The following is a 21,532-nucleotide window of genomic DNA, read 5'->3' as shown; positions in this document are numbered from 1 at the left end:
TTAGGTCTGAAGGACAAGTGGAGTTGGCCTCCAGGAGAGGTCCCTGCAGAAGCCAGAGAGAGGAAGTGAGAGACCAAGCAATGCAATCCACTGCTCACCCCTCCCATAGCTTGCTGGAACTTTCCTTCACCAGAATCCAACTAGAACCAGGTCCTTACAGACCAGCCTCTGGGACACAGCAGTCAGAAAGCAGTGAGCGTGAGGGAATCCGGAGGGACCGTGGAACATATATCATGATTCCCATTTTTATGAACACGATAAGAGAATACTTGGATTTACCAGTTGAGGTTGTGATTATGCAAATTCCATTAAAGAGCTTATCACTGAGCTTATTTGCATAGTAGACTTCCTAAGTAGGCTATTTGTAGCGTGGTAATAGTATTATACTTAAAGTTGGGTTCAGAATAGTGACAACTCTGTGTATTGTTGTCTGTTTCATAGAGTTCATGATAACCCTATGGTGACAATGCTGTTTGAAATATGTATTGAAAGTTTGAAAATAAAGTTTAGAAGAATTTTCATCTTTTGGAAGTTCCTCTTGTAGGCTTTACCAGCGAGTGAAGAACCTGGAGGTCATGTCTTAAAATGCTTTGGGCTGAATGGTCCTTAAGTTTTGTCCAGATCTAAAATTTTATGGTTTAACTTTCTTCTTATCTGGACCACTTTGGTCCAGAAGGGTTCTAGTTAGAAGTTAAAAATCTGAGAATGAACTTCAATAAAGAGTTCTGGAAAAAGCCAGAGAGGATAGGATAACATAGGTACATATGCAATTTAGCGATATATAGTACATTAGTAGAATGAGCTGGACTAAGTACGGAATGTGACTTCCACACCTTACCTTCAATGTATAAGGGACGTTGAGCTAGTTGATAGATAGCAGGAAATATAGAAGCAAGTTTTAAAGGTGATGGGATCATAGGAGTACATTTTTTCCCCACTTATATTTTGCTGCAGATATGTTTTCTGTAATATGGCCACTGTAATTAATTTTGAGAGATTTAGTTGTGAGTTCTTTGGAATAAAAATCTCCATTAATACAAGTTAACATATATAAGTTAAAATATCCTTCACCAGCTAACTTATTCATTAACTTTGGCACATTTTTACAAAAAAAAAGGAAATACCCTTTGTCACATATGGTCTCAGTTAGAATGGAATTATAATTTATTCCCATGAGGAAAAAAAATATTAACACTCAAGTAGAGATATAAAAATAATATAAAGAAATGCTTATAATTCATAAAGTATTTTGAATGAAGGAGGACACTAATGTGATTAAACATTTCTTCTACACCCGTTCAGTCTCCTGTGAGTACGTGGTAGTGACCTGATATTATTTTATTTTTTCTACTTCCTTCTTTATTTTATTTTTTTAAATTTTATTATGTTACGTTAGTCAACATTCATTACATCATTAGTTTTTGATGTAGTGTTCCATGATTGATCGTTTGCATATAACACCCAGTGCTTCGTTCAATACGTGCCCTTCTTAATAACCATCACCGAGCTAACCCGTCCCCCCACCCCTTCCCCTCTAGAACCCTCAGTTTCTTTCTGAGTCCATAGTCTCTCATGGTATGTCTACCCCTCCGATTCCCCCCGTTCATTTTTCCCTTCTTACTATCTTTTTTTTTAACATACAATCTATTATTTGCTTCAGAGGTACAGGTCTGTGATTCATCAGTCTTACACAATTCACAGAGCTCACCATAGCACATACACTCCCCAATGTCTATCACCCAGCCACCCCATCCCTCCCACCCTGAGCTGATTTTAATTTAATTATCAAAACCACTAATAAATTTAGACATAAATCAAGAGGGAATGGGTCAATTCCAAGAGTTATTAAAAAATTGGCACACTCCAAACTCACTTAATTCTTCAGCATCTAAACTAATGAGATGTTACAGTCTATTTGTTGACATATTAATATAGCTGAATGCGTTGCTGTTAATCAAATATGCAACACTTGGAATGGTAAAATATATTTTAATAGTAGTGATAATTTACCTCAAAATAATTTTAACTAATTTGAAAATAAATCATACAGTTCAGTTTTAAAATAATAGCTAATGGACTATACTATTATTTAAAATATGCTTATTGATGGGAAATTTATAAGGTTAAACCTGATAAATAATACTCGTGAGAAACTGTGTTTTTTTTTTTTACTCAAGTTTTATCTAACTTTTGAGATGGTAGAATGAATATCAAATATATGAATATTAAGACTACAACGGTGACAAGAACCTAACACATTTTTCTTTGTTAATTATAGATTCTTGACTAAATTATTTTATGGAAATGAGGTAGCTCATCTAAACTCTTTCTGTAGTCTCTTCTATAATTAATATAATTGTCTGAGTTTATATCATCAAACTAAAGTTAGTAATACATCTAATCTGAGTTAATTAAAATATATTTATCAGTTTTATTTACAAATGCATGATACTACATACACATATCGAGGTAAAGAAATATGATCTTTAACTTCAAAGGCTTTGCTTTAAAATCTGGGATGTAAACTATTAGTGCTTATAAATAGGCAAACGACATCAAGGTAACTAAAGAGCTCAACAAACAGCTTCATAGGTAAACAAAGGCTCTTTTTTCTTTGGACGTTTGCCCTCAGACATGTTCGTATTGGACTGGACAGTACTTTGTATTGTTCTGTTTGAGAGCATTCTGTTGTGGTGAGAAATGTCTTTCACACGAAACACGAGTGGGGAAGGAGATGTGACTTTGATGTAACTGAGGTTATGATACAGTGTAAGGATTTTAAAAGAGGCACAGGATTATAGACTGAGGGACAATAATGTTAGGGCAGGTTTTGTAATTTTCAGGAATTTGATTTGGGGAGAGACGGTCCCAGGTGAGGGAACTGTGATGCAAAGCCTGCAGGGCTCTCTAAAAGACACACTCTCCCACAGCCTCACCCCTCCAGTGCTGATGTTCCTGATGTTCAGCACTGGAGGGGTGAGGCTGTGGGAGACCACTGGGAGGGCCCAGCCCTCACCAGAGCACACCTCCACCCGGGAGGTGGCCCCTCCTCCTTCACTTCCCTGGAGGCTCATGTTTGAGAGAGGAGAGGTGAGCTGAAGACTTTAAACTGTGCTGGACTCAACTTTTCATGACTGAAACTTATCTGAAATTTGGCGGTCCAGCCAAGTGCCCTAAGTGGAATGGGACACAAAAACTTTAATATACCACATTTGGGGGAAGAGATTGAAGAAAAATTAAATTCATGTATGTTTGTTTGCCCTGGGATTGAGAGCATTCAACACACCCATTACATACATGCATACATACATACATTGCATGTACATAGGCGTACGTGTTACATGATGGGGAGGAGGATCCCACTCTTGGGCTGAAGAGCATTCCCCGCGGCCAAAGACAGACACACAGGAAACATGAGAAGGACGGAACATAGCAGGATGAAAAGAATCCATTTGAAAAGTTTTGGTTGGCTTAGCATATGCATATCTCTGCTAGCTAGGATCTTTCTGTTTTAAAAATTATTCTAGAAGGTAAGGAACATTATGAAAAAGGATGAAAACAAAGAATTGCATAAGAAATACGAATAATTTAAAAGAACCTCTTAACATCTACTTGCTGAGTGCTGTCCTTTAATGATACAGCGCAGTCAAGTAGTCTTGAGGCCATCTTGATCTGAGGGGCCTCCTGTTTACAAAATGGAATCTTGGGAGGGACCCCAGGCAGTTTGGGTGAAAAGGGCCTCCATTCTTACATAGAATTTTAGCATACTATGGAGCAGTCACTTTCCTGCTGATTTCTTCGGATCTTTGCTTCTGTTGGCCGCCCTTGTCTTGTGAAACTTTGTACCATGAGGTACAGCTCCTTTCTCCTCAGTGACTGCCCGTGACATTCAAACCTCAGGAAACTCTTCCCTCCAGATCCCGATCACCACTTGTGGAGGATAGAGTTGCTTAATGAAAATAATGCCTTAGCAGGACATAGGCTTTACTCATACTTCACTGAAGAAAATTTAGGAAACAAAGACGTTAAAAAGATACAGGCCTTCGCATTTTACTCATACTCGTTATAGAACTTCCTTTCCAAAGTTGATTGCTTTCTTATAATTGAAAATAATTTTTCTGTCCAATAATCTCCTTGCCAAATTGGGTTTGCTTACTTGATTAAATATTTAGCTTTTTTGTTTTTCAAATAAACAAGGGTATTTAACTATTTAAGAATTAATCCTAATGTTTTCTTTATCTACAATATGAGAAACCTCTTGGTTTCTGCTTTTTGCTGACATCCTGTGACCTTAATATATATGGAATTGCTGTTGGCTTAATTTACTCAAAAGGTAAGTCAAATGTCCAATAGGTCCCGAAAACTAGGACTGGCTAAAATAGTATTTTTGTAAAACACTTTGATGAACTGATTTCTGTGTCATATGTGTATGCTTTTATAAAAAAAAATTCAGTCTCTGCTATAAGCAACTGAAATATTTATTTTATAGAAGAAATCCAAATAAATGTTGCAGCTTCATAAGTATGCATAGATATACTCGGTTGATTTATTTTTGGTGACGGGAACAAAGCCTAAATTTAGAAGCTATCTTTCTTTTACAGAAAAGCCCTAAAATACTTCCAGACATTTTTGGTTTCTGTATTTCGTTTTTGTTCTATGAATCAAAGAATTAATATGGACAAATCTAGAAGGATTTTAAGCTTTGTCTATCATTGGATAATATATTTTAAAATATTTGTGTTTCTTCCTGACCCATTAAAAACTAAACACGTAAGATATGTATTTTTAAAATACAAATTTAAAACAGTTTCTAAGATTACTTGAAAAGAAATGATGTTATCACACTTACATGAGGAAAAAGTTGTATCTATAATTAATTCTCATTATTTGTAGTAATTATATTCTGTGAGGTCACCAAGAACATTGTATTCGCTAACGCGGAACCACTGCTCCTAGAAATACAGAGTTGGATCCTGCCAGCCTCTAGTCACATTTTTGTCAACCAATCAATACATACATGTGTTTGAAGTGTATTTCCATTTAAAGACATTGTTTTTTAATATATATTGTCAATTCATTAACACTGAACTCAGGACCAACATCCCTATAACCTACGGTTGAGTGAAGCTTACCTAGCATGGATATCACCTTCCTAAGACACATCACAGCCTTCTTGTACTTAGGAGCACTGGACGGCCCTTCAGCACTACACTTGGGGCCATTGTAACCAGTGAAACTACCAGCAAAAAGCACAAAAATGTGGAAAATGTGGCTAATACGTAGACCATAAAGAAGAAAGCTGAACCATGATGGTGGAGCATTGCCTTGCAGGGCCTCAGCTGGAAATGAGCACATTGGGTGACTCCAGTTAATCTTGGGCTTAAAAAAGGTCTTAATGAGTAGATGAATTCACAAATACAGAATCCATGAATAATGAGGATTGGCTGTATGTCACACGTATCCTTGACAAATCCTTCTGAGATTTGACTTGGGACCGTTTGAATCGTCTATTTAGCACATGATGTCCAGTGGGACTATCCAGATTCCCAGTCTAGATGAGCTAGGGCCAAAAGTAAGAATAAGCTTGAAGGCTTTATAGTGATTTGATGTGATTTTTGATCTGTTGAATTTAATTGCATTTAAAAAATGGGTTTCTATAGTGTGCGTGTATGTATTTAAGAGATTCATTTTTAATGTACTCTATAAAGTTTCTTAATGGATAAGCAAGAAAAAAGAAAAAAAGAATGCTTTCCCCAGACAGTTGGAGAGGTAGAGCTTCGTGGTTAATGCTGTCCCACGGGTCGGGACTGTGGCGCAAATAGGGCAGTAGATGTCTTTATAGTCTAATTCCTTCATTGCCTGGCAGCCTCTATTGATCCCTCCCCCACGTCTGTGCCTTTGGCATCATTTACAAACTAAGATCCTTCAGAAGAGTGAAGAAAGGTCTAGTTGGTTACTGGCTCATCTGCTTTATCCTTCTTAGGAAGATAGAATTGGTAATGCTCTAGGAATGAGAACCTTTTTCTGATCTGGTGACAAGAAAGCATAGTCTGATTCTACTGAAAATTTTAAACCAAAAACATATCTTTCCCTAGGCGTAGAAGATATCATTATAATTATTTTCATCCTCAATCTTTTCTACCACAAAAGAAAAAATAATTCTAATAATATAATTTTGGGAAATATTCCCATGAACAGTCTCAGACTTGTTCTTTTTCTTGACCTCTAGCATGAAATAATTACAAATGTTATTTTATATATATGTATGTATGTATGCATGTTCATAAGCCCAAGTTTATCTCCCCAGCACTATTACTTAATAATTTACATCTAATGACCGCCTCCTATGTTTCAGGAATTGTTCAATACATATTTGTTGAATGATTTTTCAAAGCTGGTTTTTAAATTTTAAAAGACCAGTTTCCATTAAGGTCTGTAGTCAAAACATGTGTGTGTATATATATACATATATATATATATATATATATACACGCATATATATATCAATATATAAATATTTTCTATCAAAAAATAGAGAATTTCTGCAGCACCTGGAGGAGGAAATAGAATGACTCCAAAAATGATTAGGTAAGGCACATTCTTGAAAAGTGCTACTAGATAGATGGCTGATTATCAATCTACATGACACATTGTCAAAAGTAGTTAAATAATTAGAGAATGTAATTAGGAGAGAAGATCATTCCTCTGTGTGAAGAATTGAAGCACATATGTAACGTAAAATCTGGTTGATTAGGGGTCCTGCTCCCTATGTTTGTCTGGGAGGCAGCTGATGAAAGTGCCGCCATGTTGTGAATGTGCCATCTGAAAGAAGTTGTCTTCTTGGTTGTTATCACAGAATATTAAGAGACTGCAAGTTCTTGCCTGGGCTTTTCACTAACTGAGTTGAAGGTGACATAAGTTGCTGTTACTAAATTAGTCATGATGTGGCCCCTCTAAGTGCCAGGGGCCAGGAAATATGGAGAGCAGCTGGAACGCTTGGTGAACTACTTCTCCCGTGTCAAAGGAGAGGTGATGGGGATTGGACACTTTATAACGTAAAAATGTTTGGCACCTAGTACTTAGGTCCGTGTGTGTCCCTGGGACTTGCTTGCAGGCAGTGGGCAAGTATGGATGCCTTTTTTTAGATGACTTTTTCCTTAAACCCATCATTCACTCCATGAAATACATTGATTTTCATCAGTGATACTAACTGATCCCGTTGTTTTCAAATGGTGTGCTTAGAACCCTAAATGTCTAAAAAAGTGCTTCAGCAGTGATCTCAGCAGGAAAGGGAGAGATCAAGTGGGCAGGATTATGGTCAATCCACAGCCTCAATCCCCTAGAAAAGAGATATTTTCATCTGTTTTATCCATTACAAGTATGAGGAAGGTTGTGTAATAAAAAAAAATTCTGCTCTTGAGGAATCACTTGAAAACCAATGATTATTTTATAGAAAACCACTTCATATTTATCACTAAACTGATTTTAAGGTCTGTAGTATAAAAAAATGGAATTTGAGATTCTTGACCAATATCCTCTTTGAAATTTCAACAGAATATAAGAATGTCTATATTTGAAAGGCTATTCTTAGCAATTAAATCCACTTACGATAAATGTCTTCTTGTTTACTTGAGGTTTGAGTACTTTAATCATATAATCCTTGTCTTAAAATAAGCTTGCTAATTTATAATGTCATATACTTATATGTATATATGAGTTGGATTTTTCATGATGAAATCAATGGTGACAATACTTAATTACTAAAACATAAATTATGATAGTTTAACAATTTCATAGTAATATATTACCATAGTGAATATGGAAAATGTAAAATTTTATTATATAAAATATAATAGTTAATATAGGAATTATAAAAATGTGGAAATGCCTTTCAGTAGCATGGATCAAAGAGTTGAAATAATGAAATATCATTAAAGTATCTATAATAGATCTTGGATAAGCTCTTAAAGAGAATGATCCTTTTGAAAATGCCACTTCATTCATTCCAAATGCATGATTTTTACTTTCATTAAACTGTGTTTATGTAAATATTTGACAGTGTAGTCCAAATCATTGACAAAAATTACTGTATTGCTTGAGCTTTTGACATTTATTTCCCTTGTGAAACACATTATTTTCTATTCTTTAATATTTAAGATAAGCTGCAGATTAAAAGTCTAAAGATGGATGAAAATCAATTGATAAATAAAACTGCCTCTGGCCTTTGAGGAAAATTCTTCTACATTCAATATCTATTAGAATTCTTTTATTTTTCCCAAGTATGCATTGAATACGTTGAACCTCAAAAATGTTTAGAAATAAACTCAAAATATATTATTATAAATGGAAATTGTGTATAAGAAGGTAAAATAAATATTCAGATTTTTAAATGTTTTTCTTCTGCATATTGTCTAATAAGCAATTGCCTGCTGCCTTTGCTTACCCTACCGGGCTCCTTTGAGCCTCAGACAACCTTTTTGAAAACTCAGAAAGGGGCATATAGCTGCTAGGCCACATGTCTTAGAAAATTCACCCACATGGAGGCTTTTCATGCCCAGACAAATCATTCAGCCCTTTGAAAATTAAGATAACCTCAAATAACATAAAATTATTAGAAACAAAAACAAGGACATTAATGTTTGCTTTGCTTATTTATCACGGTGACATAAATCACTCCACAACTTAGAGGCTAGAAACAGTGATCTTATTTTATTCAAATTTTGCCAAGATTGGATAGGGTTTTGCTGGGTGGCTTGTCCCTGATCAGTGGGATATGTGCTGGAGGGGCTGAGACTGAAGGATCTATTTCTAAGAAGTTTGGTCTCTTCACTCACAATTAAGGGTCCTCATGGTTCCTTGATCTCTTGGTGGGTTCTCCTGGTGTGGGCTCAATTTCCAGGGTTTCTCCCTGTGACTTGGGCTCCTCACAGCCTAGGTTCCTGGTATAGTCACACCTTCATATCCAAGCTGGTTTTCAATTACAGGAGCAGGAGTGGTTCTCAGGCCAGTTAATTGCTGTACCTAGGACTGGAACCACTTCGTTCTGTCCTAGGCTGTTAATTACAGCAGTCTGAGGGTCTGCCCAGATTCAAAGTGAAGAATTAGATTTCTCGCCTTGATGGGAGAGAAGGTCACATTGCAGAAGAGCATATGGGATGGGGGATGTTACTGTCACCGACATTATAAAATAAAATCTGCCACAGTTCTTAATCTGGAAAAAACAAATATTTTAGAAATTGAAATTCTCCAGAATGGCATATCAAATCATATCTACTGAGAAGCAAAGAAGCAAATAACTATTAGTACCATTTAATGAAACTTGACTACCATATACACTTCTCACTCTAGCATTGAAGAAATGTGTGCTCATCATTAAAAATACAGGCATTCTAGAAATAGGTTTGAAATTAAGATTAGAAAATGGGATTAAAACATTCAAATGCATCTCGGTTTGAGGAGAGATGATATTTAGGTCTAAGGGACTCTAGAATGAAATGCACATTAGTAGGAAATTGTGAGAACAGGTTTTCTAGGAAGAATTTTGGCATAGACATTTCCTTTAGTATAGACAGCTCTCCCTAATAAAAAGAAGTCATCAAACTATTTTGGATATAGTCATCTGTCTCATTACAGACTTCAAACATTTTAAGCTCATGTAAACATACCAATATCACCTAAACCTATTTAAGATTTCCTTATTAATATATGTTCTCTTTATTAAAATATGCCTGGTCTGTAAATATTTACTGATCCTCTGTTGGTTTTTAAATGTTATGTCTGGGATGAAAAACAAATGTAGAGCAGACAAAACAGGATATCTCATTGATAGAAAGATTTGAGTTGCAATAATAAGTAGAGGGTTATTTTGCAGAGTATGATTCCTGACTTGTATTGATTTTAGATATTTACCTCTTCTGCTGGGGAACATCAAGAAATGTTTGTAGGACTTATTCAAGAGAACTTTTGTATGGATGGAGTCAGGAAGGAAACCTTGAGAAGTAGGTAACAGGATTTCTATCTCATTAGCTGGAATGGCCCTTGGCCTCTAGAACTTTATCAACGGTAGAGTGAGGAAATCTCAGCCTCTCCCCACTTTACAGGTCTCTGCCCTGCTTGGCAAGTCAGAGGGTTTCAGGAAGCATTTACCTGTCCCATCCATTTCTTGAGTCACTAGCCAAGGTGTTGCCTTAACTCACCTTAGGGGCCTGTTGCCTGTGTAGGCAAGAAGTATTGCCTGCTCTAATGAAACCAGCCCAGTAGAACCTCCTGACCAGTGCTTCCCATCCCCTAGGCTATTCTCCAAATGCTTTAACCAAAACTCCTTCTGGTTCAGGCATACTCTCTGTTCCCTTAGGTCCAGAAGCAGCCTCATGTTCTACTCATGTAGAGCCCCTGTGTCTTAGTCAGCTTGGGCTGCCATACTGAACACCACAGACTGGGTGGCTTCCACAACATAAATTTATTTCTTATAGTTATGGTGGCTGGCAAGTCCAACACCACTGTGCTAGCAAGGCAGGTTTCATCCTGAGGCCTTTTACATTGGCTGTAGGTGCTGCCATCTTCCTGTGTTCACCTGACTTCTTCATGTGCAGGGGAGAGAGAGGAAACTGAGCTCTCTGGTGTTTTGTCTTAAAAGAGCACTAATCCCATCATGAGAGCCCCACCCTCATGATCTCATCTAATCTTAATTCCCTCCCAAGTGTCCCATCTCCAAATACCATCTCACTGGGAATTAGAGCTTTCAAATCAATTGTTGGAGGTGCACGCTCAGTCCCTATCACCATGTTTCTGCTTCCTCTCCTTAAGCCACTGACCCCACCACCAATGCCTCCAAGACATCTAGGTCTCAGTGTTCCTGTGTCAGTCTTCCTGGTTATGATTCACTTATGCTCTTCTCCTGTGTGACCTCCCTTAATGCCATTGTCACTGCCACCTGCACCATTGCAGTCACACTGCTGCTGAGTGATCTATATAGCAAAAGGAGTAGGGAATTGGGCCTGGGTCTTTGTTTAACACTTATCCATGGGGCCCATGGGGTCCAAGGTGCTAAAGCTTTTTAAGTTTTGTACACATAGAACTTTTCTATTAAACAGAACACAGACTGCCAAGGTGAGCACATTGAAAGTGGTTCCATGAAGAACCACCACTGAACTCACAAGTTCATTAGGTCAGTTTATGTCTAAAATCATTACAATGCCTTTCGTTGTTTGGTTGTTAGTGCACCGACCACCCCCACGTGGATGCTTAAATATTTACATAGTTCTGGATCCCACGTTTTCAAAATCATTTTCAGAAAGCTTCTCAGACTCTGTAGAAATAAGTCAATACGGATACTGAGGGTCCATCAGCTCATTCTCATCTTGCTCACATAAGGGATAGGTAAAGCTCAGCAACATGATGCTCATGTAACACGATGCTCAACCAACTATGGGCAAGGGAGGGAAGATCAGCCCCACCTACCTCCATGGTCCTGTGAACTTTCAGTGACTCTTGGCAGGTGAATTGGGGAATCCCTAGGCCTTGGGCCTTCAACCTAACCAGACCTGAACAAGCCAACTAACATTCTTCGTTTTGTCACAAGAAGGATGCTAGGGAAGACACGTAGCACAGTGGATGAGTAATACAAGTAGGAAAGAGATTATTTCTATATTAAAGAGAAAAGTATACTCTTGACATAGGAGAGTGGGTGAGCTCAGGAGGCGGAGAGAGCTCTGCACCCTGGGGGCTGGGATTCTTTTATTGACAGTTTTTAACTATGGGCGGAATATTCACTACTTGGGGTAGGAAACAGGATTTCTCGCTTTTTCTTCCTAATTTGGCCAGGGGTTTCCTGTCATGGCACCCACCGTCTTGGGGTGTCTGGTTTGATCCGGCTTCTTGTGGAGTGCTGCCAGGACAGACCTCTGACTTTCCCAATAGCTGGCCATGACTTCCTTTTACTGACCTTCTGGTTTCCTGTTGTAACCTAACTGCCTGCTCTAAGTACTTGACCTCCGTTGCTTGAAATCAGCCATGGTGGTGGAAGTATTTACACCATATAAATTGACAAATGCTACAAATCTGGGCTCTTTTTTTTTTTCTGAAAGCCAGAACACCAATACTTTTACCATGACCAATTTCGAGCTTTCAGTGTTTTAACTGATATAGGAATTTGACAAAATCCCTAAGAACTTAACAACCAGCTCTCATGATCCACAATCATCGGGCTGTAGCATCCCACTTCTGTTCTCAAGAGATAAGCAGCAAAATCCTAATTGATAACACAGTTTTCTTGGGTGTTATTATTTAATAGGCAGATGTTTGGATATGTCTGAAGCTAGGGAATTTATGTTTAGGCTTGCAGCATAGAAACACAACCAACAAAAATTCATGTGGCTGAAAATGTAGTCAGCACATTTTATATTATTCTTTAGTTATAATTAACTGGCTATTCTTAATTGTTGGTGATTAAGTATAAACTTATGCCACAGCCCATCTGTGACAAAAATGACTAAAATTTTCTTCTGTAAAACACAAAATTTAATTTAACTCACTAATGGTCACTAATAAAAGTTGAGTAGGAGCGAGTACTTGTCCATAGTGCCAGTTTTTGAGAGATTCAGTGGAGTATGAAGATCATGGGGTTTGGAAATCACGAGATCAGCGGACTGGACGTGATGGAGAGCAGAATGATCAGGATGGTGGGATGAAGAAGGGCTAAGGAGAGTTAAAAGTGAGTGGAAACAGCTGGGGTAGATTCCTTTATCCTGAAATTTAGCAACATTAAAAATGAGATAGGATGGAATTTGAAGGTGAAAGAGGATCAGAGGGTAGTTTTGAGGAGGGATAAGAAAACTTGTTACATTCTGTAGGCAGATTGGAAACAGCCAATCAAGAGAAAATGTGACTGAAGAATCCAGAAAGTTAGATGAAACAAGACCTGGAGTGAACATTTTTGACAAGAACGCCGAATATTTCTCCTTCAAGGCAGAAGTGGAGTGAAGGAAGGATGGATAGAATTCTGAGGAGAAAGGTGATTCAGGGAGTTTTGGAAGTGAAAATGGGTTTGCTATTAATTCATTGTCGGCATTGCTAATATGAGTGAAAGGAATCACAATTTTAAGGTTTGAAGAAAACAGGGAATGGTTTGTTAGAAAAACTCAACTAGGAAGTGAAACAATTTATCAATTCATAAATACCATTTAATTGGTTAACATAAATTATATTCACCAAGTCATGGCATACACTAAGCACTCAGTAAATGTTAGCTCGTAATAGAAACTATAAACACAATGAAATGGAAATTATTTAGACTAGCTAAAGAATGTTATCAGTTCAGAACATCTATGGAGCTTATTGAGATCATTAGTAAATATTTCTCTTGACTGATTTCTAGAGAAAATGCGTAATTTTTGTACTTTGCTCTCTTGATTGGTTCAAATGCCCTTTACAGCAGAAGGAAAGCCAACTATGGAAGAACTATATTTCTCATCATTTCCTAACCTAACAAATCCATTATAGAGTAGGTTTTTTTTTATGTGGTATTAAATTCTTCTTGAAAAAAATAGCTGTAGGCATAGAAAGTGTTTTCTAAAAATTCAGTAAAACTACATAGGGTTAAAGTTGAGATTCTGAAACTCATGTCAGTGAGCACATTGTTATATGTCCTTTGTATGATATAATTATGAATTGGCAAAATGTTTTGTTATCAGTGCACTTTTTAAAGAAAAACTAAGAATTTGTGCTTAAATATTAATTTTAGCCATGACTGAGGATTTTCTAAATCACAGTCATTTAGCAGATTATTATTTTGCACAAGACTTTGGACTTGGAGGGCGCCTGGGTGACTCAGTTGTTAAGTGTCTGCCTTCGGCTCAGGTCATGATCCCTGGGTCCTGGGATCAAGCCCCACATCTGGCTCCCTGCTCTGTGGGAAGCCTGCTTCTCCCTCTCCCACTTCCCCTGCTTGTGTTCCCTCTCTCGCTATCTCTCTCTCTCTCTGTGTCAAATAAATAAATAAAATCTTAAAAAAAAAAAAGACTTTGGACTTGGAGGTTTTTTATTGTGTCTGTTAAGTTTGAGTTTGAGTTTTTATAGAATAGGTTGCTCAAGCATGATTCAGAAATTTAACCAGGCTATCTAAATATATAAATCATCTTTTTTTTTGCCAACTGGCTAGAAATTACCACTCAGTAAATAGCAATCAGGACACAGAGAACCAAGAAAATATTAAGAATGGGCATCTCCAAATTGAGAGCTCAGATAGATTGATTATGGCTATATTGTTAGAAAGTGTTCATTCCCAGACCTATCTTTTTTTGCAGAGATAAACATACGCCACCGGCAGGTAGAAAACTGAAGAGAGGAATGGTGTGCATCTGATTCTAATTTTCTTATTTGGAGAAAAATACACCATGTATAAAGAATAATGCATTTCCTTTATTGAAAATACGCAATAGGAACTATAAAAATCACAATATACTTTACATGAGAGTCTGGTGACATACAACTATTGATTTTGTTTTTAAGCTTATGGATATCATACACAATGGAATATATTGTGAGGCATGTTACTTCCTTAAAGCCAAGAGCAATAATGATGCCAGAACAACAGCATTAGCATCCCAATGAGAAGTTTTTAGACATGAAGATTTCCAACGCCACCCAGACCTACTGAATCAGAAACTGCAGAGAGGTACTAAAATCTGTTTTTCAGTTAGCACTCTAGGTGATTTTAACACATTTTTAAAATTTGAGAGCCACTGCACTGGACAAAGCAGCCAAGGATAATTGTTAAAACGTGAGCAGCAACCTGTTGATAATGATCGGTTTTGTCAAATGCATGATGTAGATCCATTTTACTGCCTCTCAGCTTTTTTTTTTTTCACTTCTCCAACAGATTTATTTTGAAAGGAATGGATTTTGAGGGGAAAAAACATGGGGTAGAAGTATGGAATAGAAAATAAGTACAAATGTAAGCTGTTCTGCTAATTCTTTTATAACCACAACATATTTGTACAGAGAATGCCCTGTACAAAACAACACAATAAAGGTTCAAAGATCGAGGTGTTCCCGTAGGCCAGGCTGAAGATTTCAGTCTCTGGTATTTGGAATTTAGGCTGCAGTCCTTGGTTTTGGATGGATCACTGGGTGTGTGACACAGTCCATGCTTTTAACCAGATTTGAACAGAAGAATGGCCACTTGGCCCAGGTAGAAGTAGATGCCTTATGTGTCCTCATAGATAATCACTACCTGATGAATACCTCCTCTAGAATATACTTTAGAAGAGAGCAAGAACTCCGTCTTCTCTGTTTACTGCTTGTTACCCCCACACCCAAGACAGTGCTTGATACATAGAAGGAAACTTAATACATATTTATTGGATGAATAAATTGCCGAGAGTTCAGTAATTTAACTAAACATAAAATATGATAGTGGATAATATTAGCACCAATTAATTTTTAAGACAGATACAGTTATATTGATAGATGAGTTCACTTTTATTAATAATATGTAAATCTTACACCACTCTGGAATGTAAATAATGTAAATTAATTTTAGCAAATATAGTTTGACAAGTTTAATAAAATATAACTTAATATTTAAAGCCTGTGTAATGGGAAACCACCTTGTTCATAAATTTACTGACCACCTTCAAGACATGTTATGTGATTATTTTAATGCATGTGCTTTGGAATTAGTTTGTAAAATTTGAAATGTTATCAAACTTCTGGCTTGCAGGGTGTGTGTTAAATGTGCGAGAGCGTTGCATTCCCTGTATTTTTATGGTAAAGATCCTCAAGAGAGAAAAACAGCTTTAAAAAATGAGATATTCAACCAAGATGAAAAAAAGAAGTTGAAATAATTGTGGTTAATAGCACTTTTATATAATATTCAAAGTGTCATATTTACTAGTAACAGAATTTAATACTTTGGACTTGTTCCTCTCTATTTTTTAGAACTAATTTCACAGTAGAGTTTGAGGATCTTCAAATTTATCATTATCAAGTGATCTTGAAAAATGTATATTTCATGTTAATGTTACTCTACTGATTTACCTGGTTAGTGATCTAATCTGTGAAAACTCTTCACTAGATGATAGTCAAGTTTAGAAGAAAAACTTGCAATTTTCAAAAATGTATATTATGGTGGAAACAAGTACAACATATCAGAATGTAATATCCTCATATTATTTTCCACCTAAGGGTATAATCTCAGCATCCCTGTCAAGACCAAGTCAACACTGTTTTCTCTCAAGGAGTGGTACCACCTGCGAGTCCTTACTCACGATATAATCTTGGATTTCCATGCACCTGTGTGTCAAATGTATGGTAGTTTAATAGCCATCCCTTGAATTTGCAGAATTCATATGTAACAATTTGCTGTAAATTCCTAATTACAGTTAGGGCACATAATACCTCTTTAGATTTTCTAACACGTTTGTAAGCATGCACATTATCATAAGATGAAAGAGAAATTTATGTCAATTGATGTTATAACTAATTTTAAAAATTCCCCACTGAAACACAGGATATTTTAGACTTATATTGGATTCTTAAAATATATTTTTATAAATGTTAGAATATTAGAACTGCAATCCAGACTTTAATAAATACAAATTTATGAAACTCTGAGTTCATTGTTAATATAATCAAATCCCCCATTGTATTTATTGTGGGGGAATGAGAAATAGGAGATTTGGAACAATTGTCTAAAACAATGGAATAACATTTTTCCTTTGATATCGTCACAAGAACCAAGAGAGCTATTATTCAGAAACAGTTGCTTCTGTTTAGTGTTAAAATAGTTTGTTTTACTAAAATTAATGTCATTAGATTAACTTTTCTAGTGGTAGGTTGTGCTTACGTTGGATTGGTAAAGTACTAAGTAAAAAGCTGTATTATGGGGCGCCTGGGTGGCTCAGTTGTTAAGCATCTGCCTTCGGCTCAGGTCATGATCCCAGGGTCCTGGGATCAAGCCCCACATCGGGCTCCCTGCTCAGCTGGAAGCCTGCTTCTCCCTCTCCCACTCCCCCTATTTTGTTCCCTCTCTTGCTGTCTCTCTCTCTCTGTCAAATAAATAAATAAAATCTTAAAAAAGAAAAGCTGTGTTATTGGCTAATTTCTTTGAAGTCATAGCATTGTCATTTGTCATAACTGTTTTGGTGAGAGAAGATTATTGCATGAGCAAGATGTTGAATTTGAATGCCTTTGGGAAATTTAGTGGAATATATCCAGCAAATGAAGGCTCGGGACTCAACCCAAGAAAACTATGAGGGGAGGAGATAATCCAAGGAAAGATTATTGAGAGGAAAACTGTGGGCCAGGGGCAGAATGAATGAGTCACTAGCATTTAAAAAGTTGAGAATGGGGCACCTGGGTGGCTCAGTTGGTTAAGTGTCTGCCTTTGGCTCAGGTCATGATCCCAGGGTCCTCAGCCGGGAGCCTGCTTCTCCTTCTCCCTCTGCCTGCCCCTCCCCCTGCTTGTGCTCTCTCTCTCTCTCTCTCTCTCTCTGTTTAAAACTTAAAAAAAAAAAATTGAGAACGGAGAAGTAATTCAGAAAGACAGAGATAAAATAGCAAAGAAATACAAAGATTCTCAGAAGAGGGTGTATTCAAGGATTCTACTGGGTTAGAGTTTCAAGAAGTAAATGATTAGCAGTGTCAAATGTAAAGGAGAGGCTGTTACAGTATCTGTAATTTACTACAAAATGCTAAAGCACTGACATGTGATACTCTGCAGTGGTTACTTTAATCTACAACCTTAGGAGTGGAACAGTGGTCCTATCACAGCCTCAAATTCCACATTATTTACTATGGAAAGATGAATCCCACACTCTGAAGACAGCAGCTACATGTGGTTGACCTGGCCATTTATCAGTCAAATATAGACTTTATAAAGTCCTATTAATAATATTATAAATTAGTTTCATTAGTGAATGTAGTGGTTTTCAAGAGATGTTAGACTGGCTAAAATATTTTAAAGGTACTCCTTTATACAGTATAAGAAGATAGATGGTTTGGATGTATGCAGTGTTGTGGGTTGAACTCATGAATTGATCTCTAAAATTGCCCTGTGTCTAGCTGTGAATTTCAAGGATTTGGCTTGCTAGTTAGTCTTAACTAAATCTAGACCAGAGCATATTGTCACCTTTTTCTTAAGTGTACCATTCAAGCAAACTAAAGTTTCTGGATTGCTGGAATTCTCTTGAATCTGCAAAATAATTTGTATGAGTTTTGTGTGTGTATGCTTGCTAAAAATATCTGTATAATAAATTGCTATGTGTGGGAGAGATTTTGATCTAAGATATTCTTTTATTTAACCTGAAAGCATGGTTATAGGGACCTCCAACATGAAAGCAGAGGTAATTATCTTCTGCAAAGAAACTAAAGTTGTGCATAGGCAAAGGATTCCCAGTTCTCAGTGGAGACCCAGGGAGCTGAAGACAAAATTGACCATTGGAATTTTCAGTGTGGAGCCTGTTGTTAATCTGTGCCAGGGAAGTTTCAGTGTTTTGGGGAAGCATCAATCTACTTGCAATCAACTGGGGAGAAAATGAGTAGTCAGAAAGTGCTGAGAATACCTAAACTGAAAAAGTCCCCTTTCCCATGGCCCAGTGTATTCTCCTTTTCTGATAAATATAAGTATGTTGAATTTTCCTTCATTTTAAGTTTGAAGAGGGCAACAATACTTAGAATCATAGACTTTAAAATAGTAAAATTGTTAGACTGTGTCTTAAAATGACACACTATTTGTTTTTCAGTTCAATCTATATGGTACCTTTAAAAAATGAGAATTCATTTTCTCTTGGTTAATATATTATCTCTGTCCGAATAAAAATGTTACCACTTTAACAAAGAATATAACATTTTAATTCCAATTACCAAAAAAAATTTAAAATATCATTTGACAAATGTCATTTTGTATCAAATAACATTTTTTAAAACAACGTTTCTGTTATTCAAGACAGAAAAAAGAGTGAATAATAAAGTCATTATTCTTCCAGAACAATGGAAGAAATGCTGTATTCACATGTCTAAAACATTGTTTCAAGAGAAAGACCTTTTGAAAACTAAAGAACTACTAAAGGTTCTCAGTGATTCAGATAATTTTTTATAATAGCATCTTTAGTCATATCTTCCACATGCGTTCACAATGGAAAATTACAATACAATAGGTTTCCATGTCAAATATTAAGCTAATTACCAATCTAGGTGATAGTCACCTGTCTACTCTGAGAGTTAATGGGGTAAGTGTAATACAGAGAACTGTCATTTCATCTAAGGAGCTGGATAAGTAGGTACTCCCCCCAAAAAGTCTTTCAGAAATATAGGAGGTCGAAAGATTATTAAGTTTAAGTCTCTGTGTCTTAATGGAAACTATCCAAACTACCCTACTTTATCTATTGCACCATGAGCAAGGGGATGACATCAAATTGCTTAAAACGTATTTACGCCAACTCTTTCCGCACAAACACAAGTTTTCATGAAATTAACATAAAGAAAGTATATCAGTAGTTTAATATTGAAACTTGTGCTTGATATTTATCTGATCTTAGCTTCTGGTTAGTGCTTATTTTAGTGTTTGCTATTATATTTCTATACCTTGAGAAAGGTATGTACTAGACACACTAGTAAATATTTTGCATCCAATGAGTATTATAAATGGAAAGAGGATATAATGAATAATATTCAAATATAAAAATGTATTTATATAGTTGAAAGTGAATATTCTTTAATGGCCTATTCAAAAAAAATATGTTTTTCCTTTCTTAAATCAAAATGACTTATCTTTTTTATAAGTAGGCTCCACGTTGGGTGTGGAGAACAAGACCTGAACTGAGATCAAAAGTTGGATGCTTAACCAACTGAGCCACCCAGGCACCCCCACAGTGACTATTTTTTCAAATATATATTTAATATATGATGTTAAAAATATATATTAAATATATGATGGTTTATTACCATATGCTATCAAGACACAGAAGTAATTAATATAAATTTTAAAGATTATTTATAAATCTTATAATCTAGGGCTTTGAGATTCCACCTGAGAAATATTTAAATCTTTTCCCCATTTTCCCACCAATATCTCAATTTTATTACAATAAAAAAATTGAAGACTTTGAATATAAAATTACATAATAGAGACTGAAACAAAATGTTTTCATATTTTCACATAGAAATGCTTGATTAAAACATATTTTAATTTTCCTTTTCCCCAATAACACATTCTGAAACAAACTGTTCACTTAATATGTAAACTCATATTTAAATAAAATATGACTGCTCATATTGAATAAAACAGTCCCTACAGAATTCTATTCATGGGTGAACATATCCGAATTGCAGTTATTGCCATTGTTAAGATTCTCAGGGTGCTGTGTATTTATGCAATAGTAAATGGATGTGAAATACTGGCATTATATCCAGTCTTCAAAACAGAAATAGTAGGACAGCAGTTTTTCTGCTTGCAGTGTTCAGTTTGTTCGAACTGCTCTGTCTGGATGGTAGTTTTATTAAATCAATGTGTGGCACACAAGTCTAATGAAGAATGGTGGTTCCATATAAATTTTACCCTACGATTACTCTCCTAGGGGATTAAAACTTTAATTTGTGTTTCATGAGCTTATTATTATTTTAGAATCATTTTGGCTAAAGTTTGAAAATTCTTTGAAACAAATGAATCCCAGACTTCTTATTAAGCACAGAAAGTGATAAAATGTCAATTTATTACACTGAATTGGACCTGCTGGGTACTGTCTGTTTATTTCTTTATTACTTGCGTATTTCTTTTTGGTATTATTGGAATGGTACAATATTGCTTTTAGGTAATATCAACCATTAAATAATGAAAAGATCTTCAATCACTTGACAGAATACCTTTCCTCTCACTGATCATATCATCAATTTTGCTTTTGTGAATATGGACTACTGTTTTTATATTTTTCACTAATTGCTTTTAAAACATTCATGTCAAGTCTTTTTTTTTTTTTGAATGAATGAATGAAATGAGCTGGAGTTTTGTTGTTTAGCCTATTACATTTATATGCCAACCCTGAGCCGATTATTTTTGCAGTTTTCTATGGTTTTCTGAATGGAAATTACCAAAGTGAATGTCACTATTTATATTCTACCCAAAGTGATCTGTGTATCTTTACATTGGCCATAATACAAGACATTACCATGTTTAATACTGTCTTTACTGTAACATACAAAAAGTGTTATGATTCTAAGTTGGCAAAAAAGAGAAAGGAAATCAGATTCATTTAGTCCATTTGGTCAGTCATTTTGGAAAAATGTGCTTAACAGCTAATTCTGACTCAAGGAGTTATATTATTTTAGTAACTTCAGATTATTTTAGTTTTAATTTTCTTTATTTTTGCTTTTTCTTCTCCAGCTTCTCTCTCCTTTTCCTTGGTCTTCATCTTTTCTCTTTCTTCCCCACTACCTCTCTCTCTCTCTCTGGCTAAATTATTGTGTTTTTTGACATTATAAATGTTACCAAATCATAGAAGAAGTTAAGTAGGTGCGTTGAGGAAGAATCCAAATG

The 21,532-nt window shown here is 35.9% G+C and overlaps 1 protein-coding gene and 1 long non-coding RNA gene across 3 annotated transcripts in view; one reads left to right on the top strand and one right to left on the bottom strand.

Moving 5' to 3' along the window:
- DOK6 (docking protein 6) overlaps positions 1 to 21,532 on the top strand; it is a 368,967-nt gene that overhangs the window by 50,935 nt on the left and 296,500 nt on the right. The window lies entirely within an intron of this gene.
- LOC141373659 (uncharacterized) overlaps positions 8,695 to 21,532 on the bottom strand; it is a 36,264-nt gene continuing 23,426 nt past the window's right edge. The window contains exon 2 of the long non-coding RNA XR_012379901.1: positions 8,695 to 9,211. This is a non-coding gene — a long non-coding RNA (uncharacterized lncRNA). The remainder of the gene's footprint in view (positions 9,212 to 21,532) is intronic.

The sequence above is a fragment of the Callorhinus ursinus genome, unplaced genomic scaffold (assembly GCF_003265705.2).
Source record: "Callorhinus ursinus isolate GAN/ISIS: 27379988/994484 unplaced genomic scaffold, GSC_fseal_2.0 scaffold11, whole genome shotgun sequence".
Classification (NCBI taxonomy): domain Eukaryota; kingdom Metazoa; phylum Chordata; class Mammalia; order Carnivora; family Otariidae; genus Callorhinus; species Callorhinus ursinus.
This window is presented reverse-complemented; position numbering and strand designations above follow the sequence as displayed.